The sequence below is a fragment of the Balaenoptera borealis genome, assembly GCF_965194805.1.
Source record: "Balaenoptera borealis genome assembly, contig: HAP1_SCAFFOLD_754, whole genome shotgun sequence".
NCBI lineage: Eukaryota > Metazoa > Chordata > Mammalia > Artiodactyla > Balaenopteridae > Balaenoptera > Balaenoptera borealis.
Window position 1 is genome coordinate 93,867 of NW_028123447.1, and position 18,679 is coordinate 112,545.

Below are 18,679 nucleotides of genomic sequence, written 5' to 3' on the forward strand. Positions count from 1 at the left end.
CAGAAAACAAAAAGGCGAGGAAAAATGATGAATTTCAGGAATTTTTAAAGACATGCAAACCCAAATTACAAAAACCGATCAGCTCACAGCAGTCAGAATGGCCATTAGCAAAAATGCTGCAAACAATAAATGCTGAAGTGATTGTGGAGAGATGCTTACCCTCTCTTCTATGGGGGACGTGGTAAGAGCCACTAATGAAAACACAATGGAGGTGCTTTGAACATTGAGCTACAGGTCAATCATTCACACCCAGTGCTGGGCGTAACCCCTGAGAAATGAGAATCAAAAAGTCACAGGCTGGCAATCCTGCACTCCAGCAATATTTACCATAGCCAACACTTGGAAGCAACGAAAATATCCATCAATACAGGAATGCACCAAGAAGAAGTGGTCTATGTACACAATGGAATATTACTCCAATAAAAACTATAAATTAAATTTAAAAAACAAACAAAAGTAAGGAGACATCCGCTTTTGTGGGTTTATCCGGGCACATTCCACTCTAATTTATAACCGAGGAACACCACTGGCCGGGAGAGCTGTTTCCCTAGTTACCAGAGTGGGGAACGTAGAAAGGCTGCCATCCTCTGGCCATTACCTGCAAAAGCAGCTTTAAAACCTGTGCTAATGCTCACTTCATATGAACAAGTATGGCAGGGCTGTAAATGAAACCTGCCCTCAAAATGTTTAGAGGGAGGTAAATGGCCAAAGCATTTCAAAATGTGACACATACTTTAAGAAAACACTTTGAAGAACTAAGCTGTAATCACAGATTGAAAAATAAAAGCACGTGCCTTAAAGCTCAATTTCAGCGGATTATGAGACACATGCAAATTCAACCACAAAGAGGTATTATCTCAAACCAGTCAGAATAACCATCAGCAAGAAAACTATAAACAATAAATGCTGAAGGTGTTGTGGAGAAATGCATACGCTCAACTTTAAGAGGGACGTAACTTGGAAAGAGCCACTAATGAGAACTGAATGGAGGTGCCTTTAAAAGGGAAATATTGAGCTACCATATGATCCAGCAGGCCCCTTCCTGGACCTATAACCTCCGAAGACAGAACTGGAAAGACACAGGCAGGCAAAACTGCACTGCACAGTATTACAATAGCCAAGATATGGAAGTAACCAAAAAGTCCACCAACAGATGGGGGGACAAAGAAGAACTGCTACATGTAGAGATGGAATATTAGCTAGCGAAAAAATGAAACAATGCCATTTGCAGCACCATAGATGCGTCTAGAAGGAATCACGCAACTTGTAGTAAGTGAGAAAACGAAAGACACATATCCTATCCTATCACTTGTAGGTGTTACCAAAAAATTGATACCAATGAAGATATTTCCACAGAGAAAGGCAATCACAGATTCATTAAACAAACTGATGGTTCACTAAATGGAAAGGTGTGAGGATTGGATACATTACGATATTGGGGTTAACAGAGATATACAAACACATGTGAAATACAGAATCACCAAAGACCTACAGAATACCAAGAGAAGACTACTCAACATTGTGTCATAACCTACATGGGAAAAGGATACGAAGAAGAAGAGATATATGTATATGTGTGAAAGAACCATATCTTGCACACCTAGAGCAAACAAAATCTTGTAATCAAATTTGCTGTGATAAAAAATAAAAATTTACTTAAAAATACGAACAAGAAGTAATGAGAAGGGGGTGCTCGGGCTCCGGCCCACAGTTCGAGCGGCAAGAGCACTCAGAGACACGACGCGGGCCAGAGGGGAGTGAGCGGGCGCCTCAGTGTCCTCCCCCTTCCCACCCTTCGCCTCGCCGCCTTCTCCCCCCTCAGCCGGACCGGAATTATGTGATCCCGGAAGTTCCGGCGCCACTGCTGTGTGGGATAAACAGTAATGGCGGAGGCTGCAGCTCCGGGAACAACAGCCAAAACATCAAGAGCAGGAGCGGCAGGGGCGGCGGTGGCAGCGGCCTCCCCCACCCCATCCCCACAGTTACCTCCCCGTCCCTGCGGGCACGGGATTTGGCAGCGACGGCAGCGGCGGCGGCTGGACCAAACAGGTCACCTGCAGGTATTTCATGCATGGGGTTTGTAAGGAAGGAGATAACTGTCGATACTCACGTGACCTCTCTGAGAGTCCATATGGTGTAGTGTACAAGTATTTTCAGCGAGAGTACTGTATTTACGGAGACCGCTGCAAATATGAACACAGCAAGCCATTGCAACTGCTACAGCTCTAACTGCAAAGTCACCCCTTGCTGCTTCCTCAAGTCTCTCATCAGTAGTTGGACAGATTGGTGAAATGCATATGGGTGAAGCTGAGTCAAGAAATTCAAACTTTTCAACTGTAGGAGCTGGTTCAGAAGACTGGGTGAACGCCATTGAGTTTGTTCCTGGGCAGCCCTACTGTGGCCGTACTGCCTCTTCCTCCACTGAAGCACCCCTGCAGGGCTCAGTGACCAAGGAAGAATCAGAGAAGGAGCAAATTGCAGTGGAAACAAAGAAGCAGATCTGCCCCTATGCTGCAGTGGGAGAGTGCCGATATGGGGAGAACTGTGTGTATCTCCATGGAGACGCGTGTGATATGTGTGGGCTGCAGGTCCTCCATCCAGTGGATGCTGCCCAAAGATCACAACACATCAAATCTTGCATCGAGGCCCATGAGAAGGACATGGAGCTCTCGTTTGCTGTGCAGCACCGCAAGGACATGGTGTGTGGGATCTGCATGGAGGTGGTCTATGAGAAAGCCAACCCCCGCGAGCGCCGCTTCGGAATCCTCTCCAACTGCAACCACACCTACTGTCTCAAATGTATTCGCAAGTGGAGGAGTGCTAAGCAATTTGAGAGCAAGATCATAAAGTACTGCCCAGAATGCCGGATCACATCTAACATTGTCATTCCAAGTGAGTACTGGGTGGAGGAGAAAGAAGAGAAGCAGAAACTCATTCAGAAATACAAGGAGGCAATGAGCAACAAGGTGTGCAGGTATTTTGACGAAGGACGTGGGAGCTGCCCATTTGGAGGGAACTGCGTTTACAAGCATGCGTACCCTGATGCCATAGAGAGGAGCCACAGAGACAGAAAGTGGGAACATCAAGCACATACCGGGCCCAACGAACGAACCACTTCTGGGAGATCATTGAGGAGAGAGGGAAAGGCAACCCCTTTGACAACGACGAAGAAGAGGTTGTCACCTTTAAGCTGGGCGAGATGTTGCTTGTGCTTTTGGCTGCAGGTGGGGACGACGACCTGACAGACTCTGAAGACGAGTGGGACTTGTTTCACGATGAGCTGGAAGATTTTTATGACTTGGATCTATAGCAGCTTTGCTGGGCGTGTGAACTGGTCTGCTGAGCCTCAGACGGCAGCCCTCCCCACTGGTGGCAGCAGTGCCCGTGGTTCTCTTCTAGGCAGGCCTCTCAACTCCAGGTGCTGTCGTAATAATTTTTACCCAGGGCCTGTCTTCTCAATCCCTCACCTTTCCCCAAGGAGTGTGTTGTTTTCTCTGTTTAAAAAAGTTACAAAAATGAATCTTAAAGTTAGTTTTCTTGTAACATGAATTTAACGGTCAGACAGCGTGTAGGTTTGCTGCGTCATCTGTTTTCAGCCAGATTCACACGGTTCAAGGGTAGCATTTCTGGATTTCCAGTACTCATTTTTGAGGACCCCAGGTTCAAAAGTAACAGCATTGGCCCTGCTTTTGGGTCCAAGAATTGGGGTGATAGGTGAAGGATCTGAACTGTGGCGTGTAGCCTTCTGCTATAGACTTAGGCGGATGCTTGAGGTTTCTGGTGAATTCTGCACATCTGTGTTTCTATATCTGTCCCCTGCCCTGGAATCCCCACCCTGTGCACTCGTTCTGTGGTTTTCGTCTCTTGTTTAATTGCACACAAGTACTACTGCTGGGTAACCAGAACCAGGTGCGACTGTGTTGAGATTTTTACTGTGTTTAGCCTGATAGGAAAATGGTGAAAGAACACATATAAAGATATAGCGGAATAAAATAAATGCAGAGTTGGAAGTTGACTCCCAAGGGCTGATAGACTTGGTACGTGTGAGTGTGTAACAAGCTTCTCTTCCCTGCATAGATGCAGTGTCTGTAGCCTTGGTGGAAAAACTCAAGTTTACTGGTTTCAGCCTCGTGTGGCAAATAGATCTTAAAGGACAAAGCAGTATATTGGTAGCTGTTAATAGAGCAGGGCTAGCTCTGTCTATATAAATAGGGAAATGGGCTTAGCCATAGAGGTTCAACTATCTGGTTATCTCATGGATTAACACAAACTGGGTCTCAGTTACACAGTTGTATTTAATGTTTTATGATCTCCTAGACTTTCTAGTCCAGGCACTTTTTGACAAACCTTTGTCCTCATTTGAGGGGTTTTGTTGTCGGGTTCTTGGGTCCGTTTGTGTGGGTATTTGCCTCATTCCATCCCTGAGCTTTGCAGCTAGACAGGTGTGATTCAAAACTATGTTCTAAGGTGTTTCCTGTAGTGGAGTAATTGGTTTGCAGTAGTAAGTCATGTTTTTCCACTAAAAGGGGACGGAGGGGTGGTAATCCACGAGATAAGCTAAAGTTAAATTGTTAGAAGAATTCCTTGATCAGAAAATATAAATTTGCGTTTTGTTGCTCTATTTCCTGAAAGTGACTTGGAGATGCCCCTGATTTGTCCATCTACTGCTTTGATTCCTTGGATACCACTCATACTTTCACGTTAAGCAAAAACAAGTAATTCTTGCAGGGGTCTCTGTCTTTTTCAGCAGCCCTTTTGTAAGACGCACTTTTCCCATATAAAACAATTTTTAACCGCCCCCCCACCCAAAAAGAGAAGTAATGAGACATAAACTTAAAGGGCTTTTTCCTGGCACATTCCATTCTAGTTTACAACCTAGAACACCACTTCCATTAAGGCTCTGTTGCATTAGTAACCAGATTTGGTAAAGGAGAAATGCTGCCGCCTTGTGGCCGTTTCCCACAAGAGCGGCTTTACACCCACAGCTAATGGTCATTAACATTCAGAAGGACTCGGGGCCGTAAAGGACACCTGCCCTCAAAAATTGTGCTGAGGTAAGGAATGGACAAAACAATTCAAAACAGGGAAGTTTTCAAGAAGATAGTATGAAGAGTGAAGTTTTACTCCCTCTCTTTAAAAAAAAAGGAAAATGAATAAAAGCTCAACCTCAGGAAGTATTAGACTCATGCAATCTAATCTACAAAAAGGTTTCAACGCACACCAGTCGACTGACCATCAGCAAAAAGTCTACAAACAATAAATGCTGAAGGGGCTTTAGAGAACTGTGTACCCTCTACCTGCTGGTGAGACGTAAAGTCGTAACAGCCAACAATGAGAACAGAAAGGAGCTGCATTAAAAAGTAAAAATTGAGGTACCATTTAATCCAGCAGGCACGCCACTGGGCCTCTCACCTGAGAAGACCAGAATCGAGAAGACATAGGCTGCAAAAGCTGCACTGCAGCCTTATTCACAATAGCCAAGACAGTGAAGCAACCAAAATGTTCTTCAACAGGTGAATGGATAAAGAAGAAGTGGTCCATGTACACAATGGAATATTAGCCATGGAAAACAATGAAACACTGCTCTTTGAGGCACCACAGGTGAACCTGGGGATAATCACCAAACATGATGTAAGTCGGAAAGCAAAAGACCTATATCCTATGATATCACTTACAGGGGTTAGCTAATAACTGACACAAATGAACATATTTCCACAGAGAAAGACGCTCACAGAATTAGAAAACAAACTATGCTCATGTAAAAGGAAAGGTGGGGGGAATGGATAAATTAAGATTAGTGTTACTATACGTATACAAATACATATTATATACATTTATCAAAAAGACCGACCATATAGCAAGGGAGGTCTACAGAAAACGCTGTAATATTTTACATGGGAAGAGGATCTGTACAAGTGTAGACATATATAATGTACAAATGAACCAGATTCTGTACACCTAGGACAAACAATATTCTAAAATTTACCCCGATTAAAAAAAGTAAAAAAAAAAAACAAGAAGAAGTAATGAGACATAAACTTATGGGGGTTTCTCCTGGCACATTCCATTCTAATTTAAAACCTAGGAACACGACTTCCTGGAAGGCTCTGCTGCCTTGGTACCCAGATTTGGGAACGGAGAAATGATGCCTCCTTGTGGCCATTTCCCACAACAGCAGCTTTAAACACATTGCTAAAGGTCACTAAATATTCACCAAACTTGCATTTATTTAAATGACACCTGCCCTCCAAAAGTTCCTGGGGTCGAAAATCGACCAAAATTTCAAAAGAGGGCAACCTTTCAAGATGACAATTTCAAGAGGTATACTGTACTCACATTTTTTTTAACAGAAAACAAAAAGGCGAGGAAAAATGATGAATTTCAGGAATTTTTAAAGACATGCAAACCCAAATTACAAAAACCGACCAGCTCACAGCAGTCAGAATGGCCATTAGCAAAAATGCTGCAAACAATAAATGCTGAAGTGATTGTGGAGAGATGCTTACCCTCTCTTCTATGGGGGACGTGGTAAGAGCCACTAATGAAAACACAATGGAGGTGCTTTGAACATTGAGCTACAGGTCAATCATTCACACCCAGTGCTGGGCGTAACCCCTGAGAAATGAGAATCAAAAAGTCACAGGCTGGCAATCCTGCACTCCAGCAATATTTACCATAGCCAACACTTGGAAGCAACGAAAATATCCATCAATACAGGAATGCACCAAGAAGAAGTGGTCTATGTACACAATGGAATATTACTCCAATAAAAACTATAAATTAAATTTAAAAAACAAACAAAAGTAAGGAGACATCCGCTTTTGTGGGTTTATCCGGGCACATTCCACTCTAATTTATAACCGAGGAACACCACTGGCCGGGAGAGCTGTTTCCCTAGTTACCAGAGTGGGGAACGTAGAAAGGCTGCCATCCTCTGGCCGTTACCTGCAAAAGCAGCTTTAAAACCTGTGCTAATGCTCACTTCATATGAACAAGTATGGCAGGGCTGTAAATGAAACCTGCCCTCAAAATGTTTAGAGGGAGGTAAATGGCCAAAGCATTTCAAAATGTGACACATACTTTAAGAAAACACTTTGAAGAACTAAGCTGTAATCACAGATTGAAAAATAAAAGCACGTGCCTTAAAGCTCAATTTCAGCGGATTATGAGACACATGCAAATTCAACCACAAAGAGGTATTATCTCAAACCAGTCAGAATAACCATCAGCAAGAAAACTATAAACAATAAATGCTGAAGGTGTTGTGGAGAAATGCATACGCTCAACTTTAAGAGGGACGTAACTTGGAAAGAGCCACTAATGAGAACTGAATGGAGGTGCCTTTAAAAGGGAAATATTGAGCTACCATATGATCCAGCAGGCCCCTTCCTGGACCTATAACCTCCGAAGACAGAACTGGAAAGACACAGGCAGGCAAAACTGCACTGCACAGTATTACAATAGCCAAGATATGGAAGTAACCAAAAAGTCCACCAACAGATGGGGGGACAAAGAAGAACTGCTACATGTAGAGATGGAATATTAGCTAGCGAAAAAATGAAACAATGCCATTTGCAGCACCATAGATGCGTCTAGAAGGAATCACGCAACTTGTAGTAAGTGAGAAAACGAAAGACACATATCCTATCCTATCACTTGTAGGTGTTACCAAAAAATTGATACCAATGAAGATATTTCCACAGAGAAAGGCAATCACAGATTCATTAAACAAACTGATGGTTCACTAAATGGAAAGGTGTGAGGATTGGATACATTACGATATTGGGGTTAACAGAGATATACAAACACATGTGAAATACAGAATCACCAAAGACCTACAGAATACCAAGAGAAGACTACTCAACATTGTGTCATAACCTACATGGGAAAAGGATACGAAGAAGAAGAGATATATGTATATGTGTGAAAGAACCACATCTTGCACACCTAGAGCAAACAAAATCTTGTAATCAAATTTGCTGTGATAAAAAATAAAAATTTACTTAAAAATACGAACAAGAAGTAATGAGAAGGGGGTGCTCGGGCTCCGGCCCACAGTTCGAGCGGCGAGAGCACTCAGAGACACGACGCGGGCCAGAGGGGAGTGAGCGGGCGCCTCAGTGTCCTCCCCCTTCCCACCCTTCGCCTCGCCGCCTTCTCCCCCCTCAGCCGGACGGGAATTATGTGATCCCGGAAGTTCCGGCGCCACTGCTGTGTGGGATAAACAGTAATGGCGGAGGCTGCAGCTCCGGGAACAACAGCCAAAACATCAAGAGCAGGAGCGGCAGGGGCGGCGGTGGCAGCGGCCTCCCCCACCCCTATCCCCACAGTTACCTCCCCGTCCCTGCGGGCACGGGATTTGGCAGCGACGGCAGCGGCGGCGGCTGGACCAAACAGGTCACCTGCAGGTATTTCATGCATGGGGTTTGTAAGGAAGGAGATAACTGTCGATACTCACGTGACCTCTCTGAGAGTCCATATGGTGTAGTGTACAAGTATTTTCAGCGAGAGTACTGTATTTACGGAGACCGCTGCAAATATGAACACAGCAAGCCATTGCAACTGCTACAGCTCTAACTGCAAAGTCACCCCTTGCTGCTTCCTCAAGTCTCTCATCAGTAGTTGGACAGATTGGTGAAATGCATATGGGTGAAGCTGAGTCAAGAAATTCAAACTTTTCAACTGTAGGAGCTGGTTCAGAAGACTGGGTGAACGCCATTGAGTTTGTTCCTGGGCAGCCCTACTGTGGCCGTACTGCCTCTTCCTCCACTGAAGCACCCCTGCAGGGCTCAGTGACCAAGGAAGAATCAGAGAAGGAGCAAATTGCAGTGGAAACAAAGAAGCAGATCTGCCCCTATGCTGCAGTGGGAGAGTGCCGATATGGGGAGAACTGTGTGTATCTCCATGGAGACGCGTGTGATATGTGTGGGCTGCAGGTCCTCCATCCAGTGGATGCTGCCCAAAGATCACAACACATCAAATCTTGCATCGAGGCCCATGAGAAGGACATGGAGCTCTCGTTTGCTGTGCAGCACCGCAAGGACATGGTGTGTGGGATCTGCATGGAGGTGGTCTATGAGAAAGCCAACCCCCGCGAGCGCCGCTTCGGAATCCTCTCCAACTGCAACCACACCTACTGTCTCAAATGTATTCGCAAGTGGAGGAGTGCTAAGCAATTTGAGAGCAAGATCATAAAGTACTGCCCAGAATGCCGGATCACATCTAACATTGTCATTCCAAGTGAGTACTGGGTGGAGGAGAAAGAAGAGAAGCAGAAACTCATTCAGAAATACAAGGAGGCAATGAGCAACAAGGTGTGCAGGTATTTTGACGAAGGACGTGGGAGCTGCCCATTTGGAGGGAACTGCGTTTACAAGCATGCGTACCCTGATGCCATAGAGAGGAGCCACAGAGACAGAAAGTGGGAACATCAAGCACATACCGGGCCCAACGAACGAACCACTTCTGGGAGATCATTGAGGAGAGAGGGAAAGGCAACCCCTTTGACAACGACGAAGAAGAGGTTGTCACCTTTAAGCTGGGCGAGATGTTGCTTGTGCTTTTGGCTGCAGGTGGGGACGACGACCTGACAGACTCTGAAGACGAGTGGGACTTGTTTCACGATGAGCTGGAAGATTTTTATGACTTGGATCTATAGCAGCTTTGCTGGGCGTGTGAACTGGTCTGCTGAGCCTCAGACGGCAGCCCTCCCCACTGGTGGCAGCAGTGCCCGTGGTTCTCTTCTAGGCAGGCCTCTCAACTCCAGGTGCTGTCGTAATAATTTTTACCCAGGGCCTGTCTTCTCAATCCCTCACCTTTCCCCAAGGAGTGTGTTGTTTTCTCTGTTTAAAAAAGTTACAAAAATGAATCTTAAAGTTAGTTTTCTTGTAACATGAATTTAACGGTCAGACAGCGTGTAGGTTTGCTGCGTCATCTGTTTTCAGCCAGATTCACACGGTTCAAGGGTAGCATTTCTGGATTTCCAGTACTCATTTTTGAGGACCCCAGGTTCAAAAGTAACAGCATTGGCCCTGCTTTTGGGTCCAAGAATTGGGGTGATAGGTGAAGGATCTGAACTGTGGCGTGTAGCCTTCTGCTATAGACTTAGGCGGATGCTTGAGGTTTCTGGTGAATTCTGCACATCTGTGTTTCTATATCTGTCCCCTGCCCTGGAATCCCCACCCTGTGCACTCGTTCTGTGGTTTTCGTCTCTTGTTTAATTGCACACAAGTACTACTGCTGGGTAACCAGAACCAGGTGCGACTGTGTTGAGATTTTTACTGTGTTTAGCCTGATAGGAAAATGGTGACAGAACACATATAAAGATATAGCGGAATAAAATAAATGCAGAGTTGGAAGTTGACTCCCAAGGGCTGATAGACTTGGTACGTGTGAGTGTGTAACAAGCTTCTCTTCCCTGCATAGATGCAGTGTCTGTAGCCTTAGTGGAAAAACTCAAGTTTACTGGTTTCAGCCTCGTGTGGCAAATAGATCTTAAAGGACAAAGCAGTATATTGGTAGCTGTTAATAGAGCAGGGCTAGCTCTGTCTATATAAATAGGGAAATGGGCTTAGCCATAGAGGTTCAACTATCTGGTTATCTCATGGATTAACACAAACTGGGTCTCAGTTACACAGTTGTATTTAATGTTTTATGATCTCCTAGACTTTCTAGTCCAGGCACTTTTTGACAAACCTTTGTCCTCATTTGAGGGGTTTTGTTGTCGGGTTCTTGGGTCCGTTTGTGTGGGTATTTGCCTCATTCCATCCCTGAGCTTTGCAGCTAGACAGGTGTGATTCAAAACTATGTTCTAAGGTGTTTCCTGTAGTGGAGTAATTGGCTTGCAGTAGTCAGTCATGTTTTTCCACTAAAAGGGGACGGAGGGGTGGTAATCCACGAGATAAGCTAAAGTTAAATTGTTAGAAGAATTCCTTGATCAGAAAATATAAATTTGCGTTTTGTTGCTCTATTTCCTGAAAGTGACTTGGAGATGCCCCTGATTTGTCCATCTACTGCTTTGATTCCTTGGATACCACTCATACTTTCACGTTAAGCAAAAACAAGTAATTCTTGCAGGGGTCTCTGTCTTTTTCAGCAGCCCTTTTGTAAGACGCACTTTTCCCATATAAAACAATTTTTAACCGCCCCCCCACCCAAAAAGAGAAGTAATGAGACATAAACTTAAAGGGCTTTTTCCTGGCACATTCCATTCTAGTTTACAACCTAGAACACCACTTCCATTAAGGCTCTGTTGCATTAGTAACCAGATTTGGTAAAGGAGAAATGCTGATGCCTTGTGGCCGTTTCCCACAAGAGCGGCTTTACACCCACAGCTAATGGTCATTAACATTCAGAAGGACTCGGGGCCGTAAAGGACACCTGCCCTCAAAAATTGTGCTGAGGTAAGGAATGGACAAAACAATTCAAAACAGGCCAATTTTTCAAGAAGATAGTATGAAGAGTGAAGTTTTACTCCCTCTCTTTAAAAAAAAAAGGAAAATGGATAAAAGCTCAACCTCAGGAAGTATTAGACTCATGCAATCTAATCTACAAAAAGGTTTCAACGCACACCAGTCGACTGACCATCAGCAAAAAGTCTACAAACAATAAATGCTGAAGGGGCTTTAGAGAACTCTGTACCCTCTACCTGCTGGTGAGACGTAAAGTCGTAACAGCCAACAATGAGAACAGAAAGGAGCTGCATTAAAAAGTAAAAATTGAGGTACCATTTAATCCAGCAGGCACGCCACTGGGCCTCTCACCTGAGAAGACCAGAATCGAGAAGACATAGGCTGCAAAAGCTGCACTGCAGCCTTATTCACAATAGCCAAGACAGTGAAGCAACCAAAATGTTCTTCAACAGGTGAATGGATAAAGAAGAAGTGGTCCATGTACACAATGGAATATTAGCCATGGAAAACAATGAAACACTGCTCTTTGAGGCACCACAGGTGAACCTGGGGATAATCACCAAACATGATGTAAGTCGGAAAGCAAAAGACCTATATCCTATGATATCACTTACAGGGGTTAGCTAATAACTGACACAAATGAACATATTTCCACAGAGAAAGACGCTCACAGAATTAGAAAACAAACTATGCTCATGTAAAAGGAAAGGTGGGGGGAATGGATAAATTAAGATTAGTGTTACTATACGTATACAAATACATATTATATACATTTATCAAAAAGACCGACCATATAGCAAGGGAGGTCTACAGAAAACGCTGTAATATTTTACATGGGAAGAGGATCTGTACAAGTGTAGACATATATAATGTACAAATGAACCAGATTCTGTACACCTAGGACAAACAATATTCTAAAATTTACCCCGATTAAAAAAAGTAAAAAAAAAAAACAAGAAGAAGTAATGAGACATAAACTTATGGGGGTTTCTCCTGGCACATTCCATTCTAATTTAAAACCTAGGAACACGACTTCCTGGAAGGCTCTGCTGCCTTGGTACCCAGATTTGGGAACGGAGAAATGATGCCTCCTTGTGGCCATTTCCCACAACAGCAGCTTTAAACACATTGCTAAAGGTCACTAAATATTCACCAAACTTGCATTTATTTAAATGACACCTGCCCTCCAAAAGTTCCTGGGGTCGAAAATCGACCAAAATTTCAAAAGAGGGCAACCTTTCAAGATGACAATTTCAAGAGGTATACTGTACTCACATTTTTTTTAACAGAAAACAAAAAGGCGTGGAAAAATGATGAATTTCAGGAATTTTTAAAGACATGCAAACCCAAATTACAAAAACCGATCAGCTCACAGCAGTCAGAATGGCCATTAGCAAAAATGCTGCAAACAATAAATGCTGAAGTGATTGTGGAGAGATGCTTACCCTCTCTTCTATGGGGGACGTGGTAAGAGCCACTAATGAAAACACAATGGAGGTGCTTTGAACATTGAGCTACAGGTCAATCATTCACACCCAGTGCTGGGCGTAACCCCTGAGAAATGAGAATCAAAAAGTCACAGGCTGGCAATCCTGCACTCCAGCAATATTTACCATAGCCAACACTTGGAAGCAACGAAAATATCCATCAATACAGGAATGCACCAAGAAGAAGTGGTCTATGTACACAATGGAATATTACTCCAATAAAAACTATAAATTAAATTTAAAAAACAAACAAAAGTAAGGAGACATCCGCTTTTGTGGGTTTATCCGGGCACATTCCACTCTAATTTATAACCGAGGAACACCACTGGCCGGGAGAGCTGTTTCCCTAGTTACCAGAGTGGGGAACGTAGAAAGGCTGCCATCCTCTGGCCGTTACCTGCAAAAGCAGCTTTAAAACCTGTGCTAATGCTCACTTCATATGAACAAGTATGGCAGGGCTGTAAATGAAACCTGCCCTCAAAATGTTTAGAGGGAGGTAAATGGCCAAAGCATTTCAAAATGTGACACATACTTTAAGAAAACACTTTGAAGAACTAAGCTGTAATCACAGATTGAAAAATAAAAGCACGTGCCTTAAAGCTCAATTTCAGCGGATTATGAGACACATGCAAATTCAACCACAAAGAGGTATTATCTCAAACCAGTCAGAATAACCATCAGCAAGAAAACTATAAACAATAAATGCTGAAGGTGTTGTGGAGAAATGCATACGCTCAACTTTAAGAGGGACGTAACTTGGAAAGAGCCACTAATGAGAACTGAATGGAGGTGCCTTTAAAAGGGAAATATTGAGCTACCATATGATCCAGCAGGCCCCTTCCTGGACCTATAACCTCCGAAGACAGAACTGGAAAGACACAGGCAGGCAAAACTGCACTGCACAGTATTACAATAGCCAAGATATGGAAGTAACCAAAAAGTCCACCAACAGATGGGGGGACAAAGAAGAACTGCTACATGTAGAGATGGAATATTAGCTAGCGAAAAAATGAAACAATGCCATTTGCAGCACCATAGATGAGTCTAGAAGGAATCACGCAACTTGTAGTAAGTGAGAAAACGAAAGACACATATCCTATCCTATCACTTGTAGGTGTTACCAAAAAATTGATACCAATGAAGATATTTCCACAGAGAAAGGCAATCACAGATTCATTAAACAAACTGATGGTTCACTAAATGGAAAGGTGTGAGGATTGGATACATTACGATATTGGGGTTAACAGAGATATACAAACACATGTGAAATACAGAATCACCAAAGACCTACAGAATACCAAGAGAAGACTACTCAACATTGTGTCATAACCTACATGGGAAAAGGATACGAAGAAGAAGAGATATATGTATATGTGTGAAAGAACCACATCTTGCACACCTAGAGCAAACAAAATCTTGTAATCAAATTTGCTGTGATAAAAAATAAAAATTTACTTAAAAATACGAACAAGAAGTAATGAGAAGGGGGTGCTCGGGCTCCGGCCCACAGTTCGAGCGGCGAGAGCACTCAGAGACACGACGCGGGCCAGAGGGGAGTGAGCGGGCGCCTCAGTGTCCTCCCCCTTCCCACCCTTCGCCTCGCCGCCTTCTCCCCCCTCAGCCGGACCGGAATTATGTGATCCCGGAAGTTCCGGCGCCACTGCTGTGTGGGATAAACAGTAATGGCGGAGGCTGCAGCTCCGGGAACAACAGCCAAAACATCAAGAGCAGGAGCGGCAGGGGCGGCGGTGGCAGCGGCCTCCCCCACCCCTATCCCCACAGTTACCTCCCCGTCCCTGCGGGCACGGGATTTGGCAGCGACGGCAGCGGCGGCGGCTGGACCAAACAGGTCACCTGCAGGTATTTCATGCATGGGGTTTGTAAGGAAGGAGATAACTGTCGATACTCACGTGACCTCTCTGAGAGTCCATATGGTGTAGTGTACAAGTATTTTCAGCGAGAGTACTGTATTTACGGAGACCGCTGCAAATATGAACACAGCAAGCCATTGCAACTGCTACAGCTCTAACTGCAAAGTCACCCCTTGCTGCTTCCTCAAGTCTCTCATCAGTAGTTGGACAGATTGGTGAAATGCATATGGGCGAAGCTGAGTCAAGAAATTCAAACTTTTCAACTGTAGGAGCTGGTTCAGAAGACTGGGTGAACGCCATTGAGTTTGTTCCTGGGCAGCCCTACTGTGGCCGTACTGCCTCTTCCTCCACTGAAGCACCCCTGCAGGGCTCAGTGACCAAGGAAGAATCAGAGAAGGAGCAAATTGCAGTGGAAACAAAGAAGCAGATCTGCCCCTATGCTGCAGTGGGAGAGTGCCGATATGGGGAGAACTGTGTGTATCTCCATGGAGACGCGTGTGATATGTGTGGGCTGCAGGTCCTCCATCCAGTGGATGCTGCCCAAAGATCACAACACATCAAATCTTGCATCGAGGCCCATGAGAAGGACATGGAGCTCTCGTTTGCTGTGCAGCACCGCAAGGACATGGTGTGTGGGATCTGCATGGAGGTGGTCTATGAGAAAGCCAACCCCCGCGAGCGCCGCTTCGGAATCCTCTCCAACTGCAACCACACCTACTGTCTCAAATGTATTCGCAAGTGGAGGAGTGCTAAGCAATTTGAGAGCAAGATCATAAAGTACTGCCCAGAATGCCGGATCACATCTAACATTGTCATTCCAAGTGAGTACTGGGTGGAGGAGAAAGAAGAGAAGCAGAAACTCATTCAGAAATACAAGGAGGCAATGAGCAACAAGGTGTGCAGGTATTTTGACGAAGGACGTGGGAGCTGCCCATTTGGAGGGAACTGCGTTTACAAGCATGCGTACCCTGATGCCATAGAGAGGAGCCACAGAGACAGAAAGTGGGAACATCAAGCACATACCGGGCCCAACGAACGAACCACTTCTGGGAGATCATTGAGGAGAGAGGGAAAGGCAACCCCTTTGACAACGACGAAGAAGAGGTTGTCACCTTTAAGCTGGGCGAGATGTTGCTTGTGCTTTTGGCTGCAGGTGGGGACGACGACCTGACAGACTCTGAAGACGAGTGGGACTTGTTTCACGATGAGCTGGAAGATTTTTATGACTTGGATCTATAGCAGCTTTGCTGGGCGTGTGAACTGGTCTGCTGAGCCTCAGACGGCAGCCCTCCCCACTGCTGGCAGCAGTGCCCGTGGTTCTCTTCTAGGCAGGCCTCTCAACTCCAGGTGCTGTCGTAATAATTTTTACCCAGGGCCTGTCTTCTCAATCCCTCACCTTTCCCCAAGGAGTGTGTTGTTTTCTCTGTTTAAAAAAGTTACAAAAATGAATCTTAAAGTTAGTTTTCTTGTAACATGAATTTAACGGTCAGACAGCGTGTAGGTTTGCTGCGTCATCTGTTTTCAGCCAGATTCACACGGTTCAAGGGTAGCATTTCTGGATTTCCAGTACTCATTTTTGAGGACCCCAGGTTCAAAAGTAACAGCATTGGCCCTGCTTTTGGGTCCAAGAATTGGGGTGATAGGTGAAGGATCTGAACTGTGGCGTGTAGCCTTCTGCTATAGACTTAGGCGGATGCTTGAGGTTTCTGGTGAATTCTGCACATCTGTGTTTCTATATCTGTCCCCTGCCCTGGAATCCCCACCCTGTGCACTCGTTCTGTGGTTTTCGTCTCTTGTTTAATTGCACACAAGTACTACTGCTGGGTAACCAGAACCAGGTGCGACTGTGTTGAGATTTTTACTGTGTTTAGCCTGATAGGAAAATGGTGAAAGAACACATATAAAGATATAGCGGAATAAAATAAATGCAGAGTTGGAAGTTGACTCCCAAGGGCTGATAGACTTGGTACGTGTGAGTGTGTAACAAGCTTCTCTTCCCTGCATAGATGCAGTGTCTGTAGCCTTAGTGGAAAAACTCAAGTTTACTGGTTTCAGCCTCGTGTGGCAAATAGATCTTAAAGGACAAAGCAGTATATTGGTAGCTGTTAATAGAGCAGGGCTAGCTCTGTCTATATAAATAGGGAAATGGGCTTAGCCATAGAGGTTCAACTATCTGGTTATCTCATGGATTAACACAAACTGGGTCTCAGTTACACAGTTGTATTTAATGTTTTATGATCTCCTAGACTTTCTAGTCCAGGCACTTTTTGACAAACCTTTGTCCTCATTTGAGGGGTTTTGTTGTCGGGTTCTTGGGTCCGTTTGTGTGGGTATTTGCCTCATTCCATCCCTGAGCTTTGCAGCTAGACAGGTGTGATTCAAAACTATGTTCTAAGGTGTTTCCTGTAGTGGAGTAATTGGCTTGCAGTAGTAAGTCATGTTTTTCCACTAAAAGGGGACGGAGGGGTGGTAATCCACGAGATAAGCTAAAGTTAAATTGTTAGAAGAATTCCTTGATCAGAAAATATAAATTTGCGTTTTGTTGCTCTATTTCCTGAAAGTGACTTGGAGATGCCCCTGATTTGTCCATCTACTGCTTTGATTCCTTGGATACCACTCATACTTTCACGTTAAGCAAAAACAAGTAATTCTTGCAGGGGTCTCTGTCTTTTTCAGCAGCCCTTTTGTAAGACGCACTTTTCCCATATAAAACAATTTTTAACCGCCCCCCCACCCAAAAAGAGAAGTAATGAGACATAAACTTAAAGGGCTTTTTCCTGGCACATTCCATTCTAGTTTACAACCTAGAACACCACTTCCATTAAGGCTCTGTTGCATTAGTAACCAGATTTGGTAAAGGAGAAATGCTGCCGCCTTGTGGCCGTTTCCCACAAGAGCGGCTTTACACCCACAGCTAATGGTCATTAACATTCAGAAGGACTCGGGGCCGTAAAGGACACCTGCCCTCAAAAATTGTGCTGAGGTAAGGAATGGACAAAACAATTCAAAACAGGCCAATTTTTCAAGAAGATAGTATGAAGAGTGAAGTTTTACTCCCTCTCTTTAAAAAAAAAAAGGAAAATGGATAAAAGCTCAACCTCAGGAAGTATTAGACTCATGCAATCTAATCTACAAAAAGGTTTCAACGCACACCAGTCGACTGACCATCAGCAAAAAGTCTACAAACAATAAATGCTGAAGGGGCTTTAGAGAACTCTGTACCCTCTACCTGCTGGTGAGACGTAAAGTCGTAACAGCCAACAATGAGAACAGAAAGGAGCTGCATTAAAAAGTAAAAATTGAGGTACCATTTAATCCAGCAGGCACGCCACTGGGCCTCTCACCTGAGAAGACCAGAATCGAGAAGACATAGGCTGCAAAAGCTGCACTGCAGCCTTATTCACAATAGCCAAGACAGTGAAGCAACCAAAATGTTCTTCAACAGGTGAATGGATAAAGAAGAAGTGGTCCATGTACACAATGGAATATTAGCCATGGAAAACAATGAAACACTGCTCTTTGAGGCACCACAGGTGAACCTGGGGATAATCACCAAACATGATGTAAGTCGGAAAGCAAAAGACCTATATCCTATGATATCACTTACAGGGGTTAGCTAATAACTGACACAAATGAACATATTTCCACAGAGAAAGACGCTCACAGAATTAGAAAACAAACTATGCTCATGTAAAAGGAAAGGTGGGGGGAATGGATAAATTAAGATTAGTGTTACTATACGTATACAAATACATATTATATACATTTATCAAAAAGACCGACCATATAGCAAGGGAGGTCTACAGAAAACGCTGTAATATTTTACATGGGAAGAGGATCTGTACAAGTGTAGACATATATAATGTACAAATGAACCAGATTCTGTACACCTAGGACAAACAATATTCTA

At 44.2% G+C, this 18,679-nt stretch overlaps 3 pseudogenes across 3 annotated transcripts; all 3 read left to right on the forward strand.

Moving 5' to 3' along the window:
• Window positions 1–1,883: 1,883 nt before the first annotated feature.
• On the forward strand, window positions 1,884–3,310 carry LOC309621628 (E3 ubiquitin-protein ligase makorin-1 pseudogene; annotated as a pseudogene). Its single transcript has one exon. The product of its transcript is annotated as an E3 ubiquitin-protein ligase makorin-1 pseudogene (transcript).
• Window positions 3,311–8,230: 4,920 nt separating this feature from the next.
• LOC309621611 (E3 ubiquitin-protein ligase makorin-1 pseudogene) lies at window positions 8,231–9,658 on the forward strand (annotated as a pseudogene). Its single transcript has one exon. The product of its transcript is annotated as an E3 ubiquitin-protein ligase makorin-1 pseudogene (transcript).
• A 4,922-nt stretch (window positions 9,659–14,580) lies between these two features.
• On the forward strand, window positions 14,581–16,008 carry LOC309621630 (E3 ubiquitin-protein ligase makorin-1 pseudogene; annotated as a pseudogene). The gene has a single exon. The product of its transcript is annotated as an E3 ubiquitin-protein ligase makorin-1 pseudogene (transcript).
• The last annotated feature ends 2,671 nt before the right edge of the window (window positions 16,009–18,679 follow it).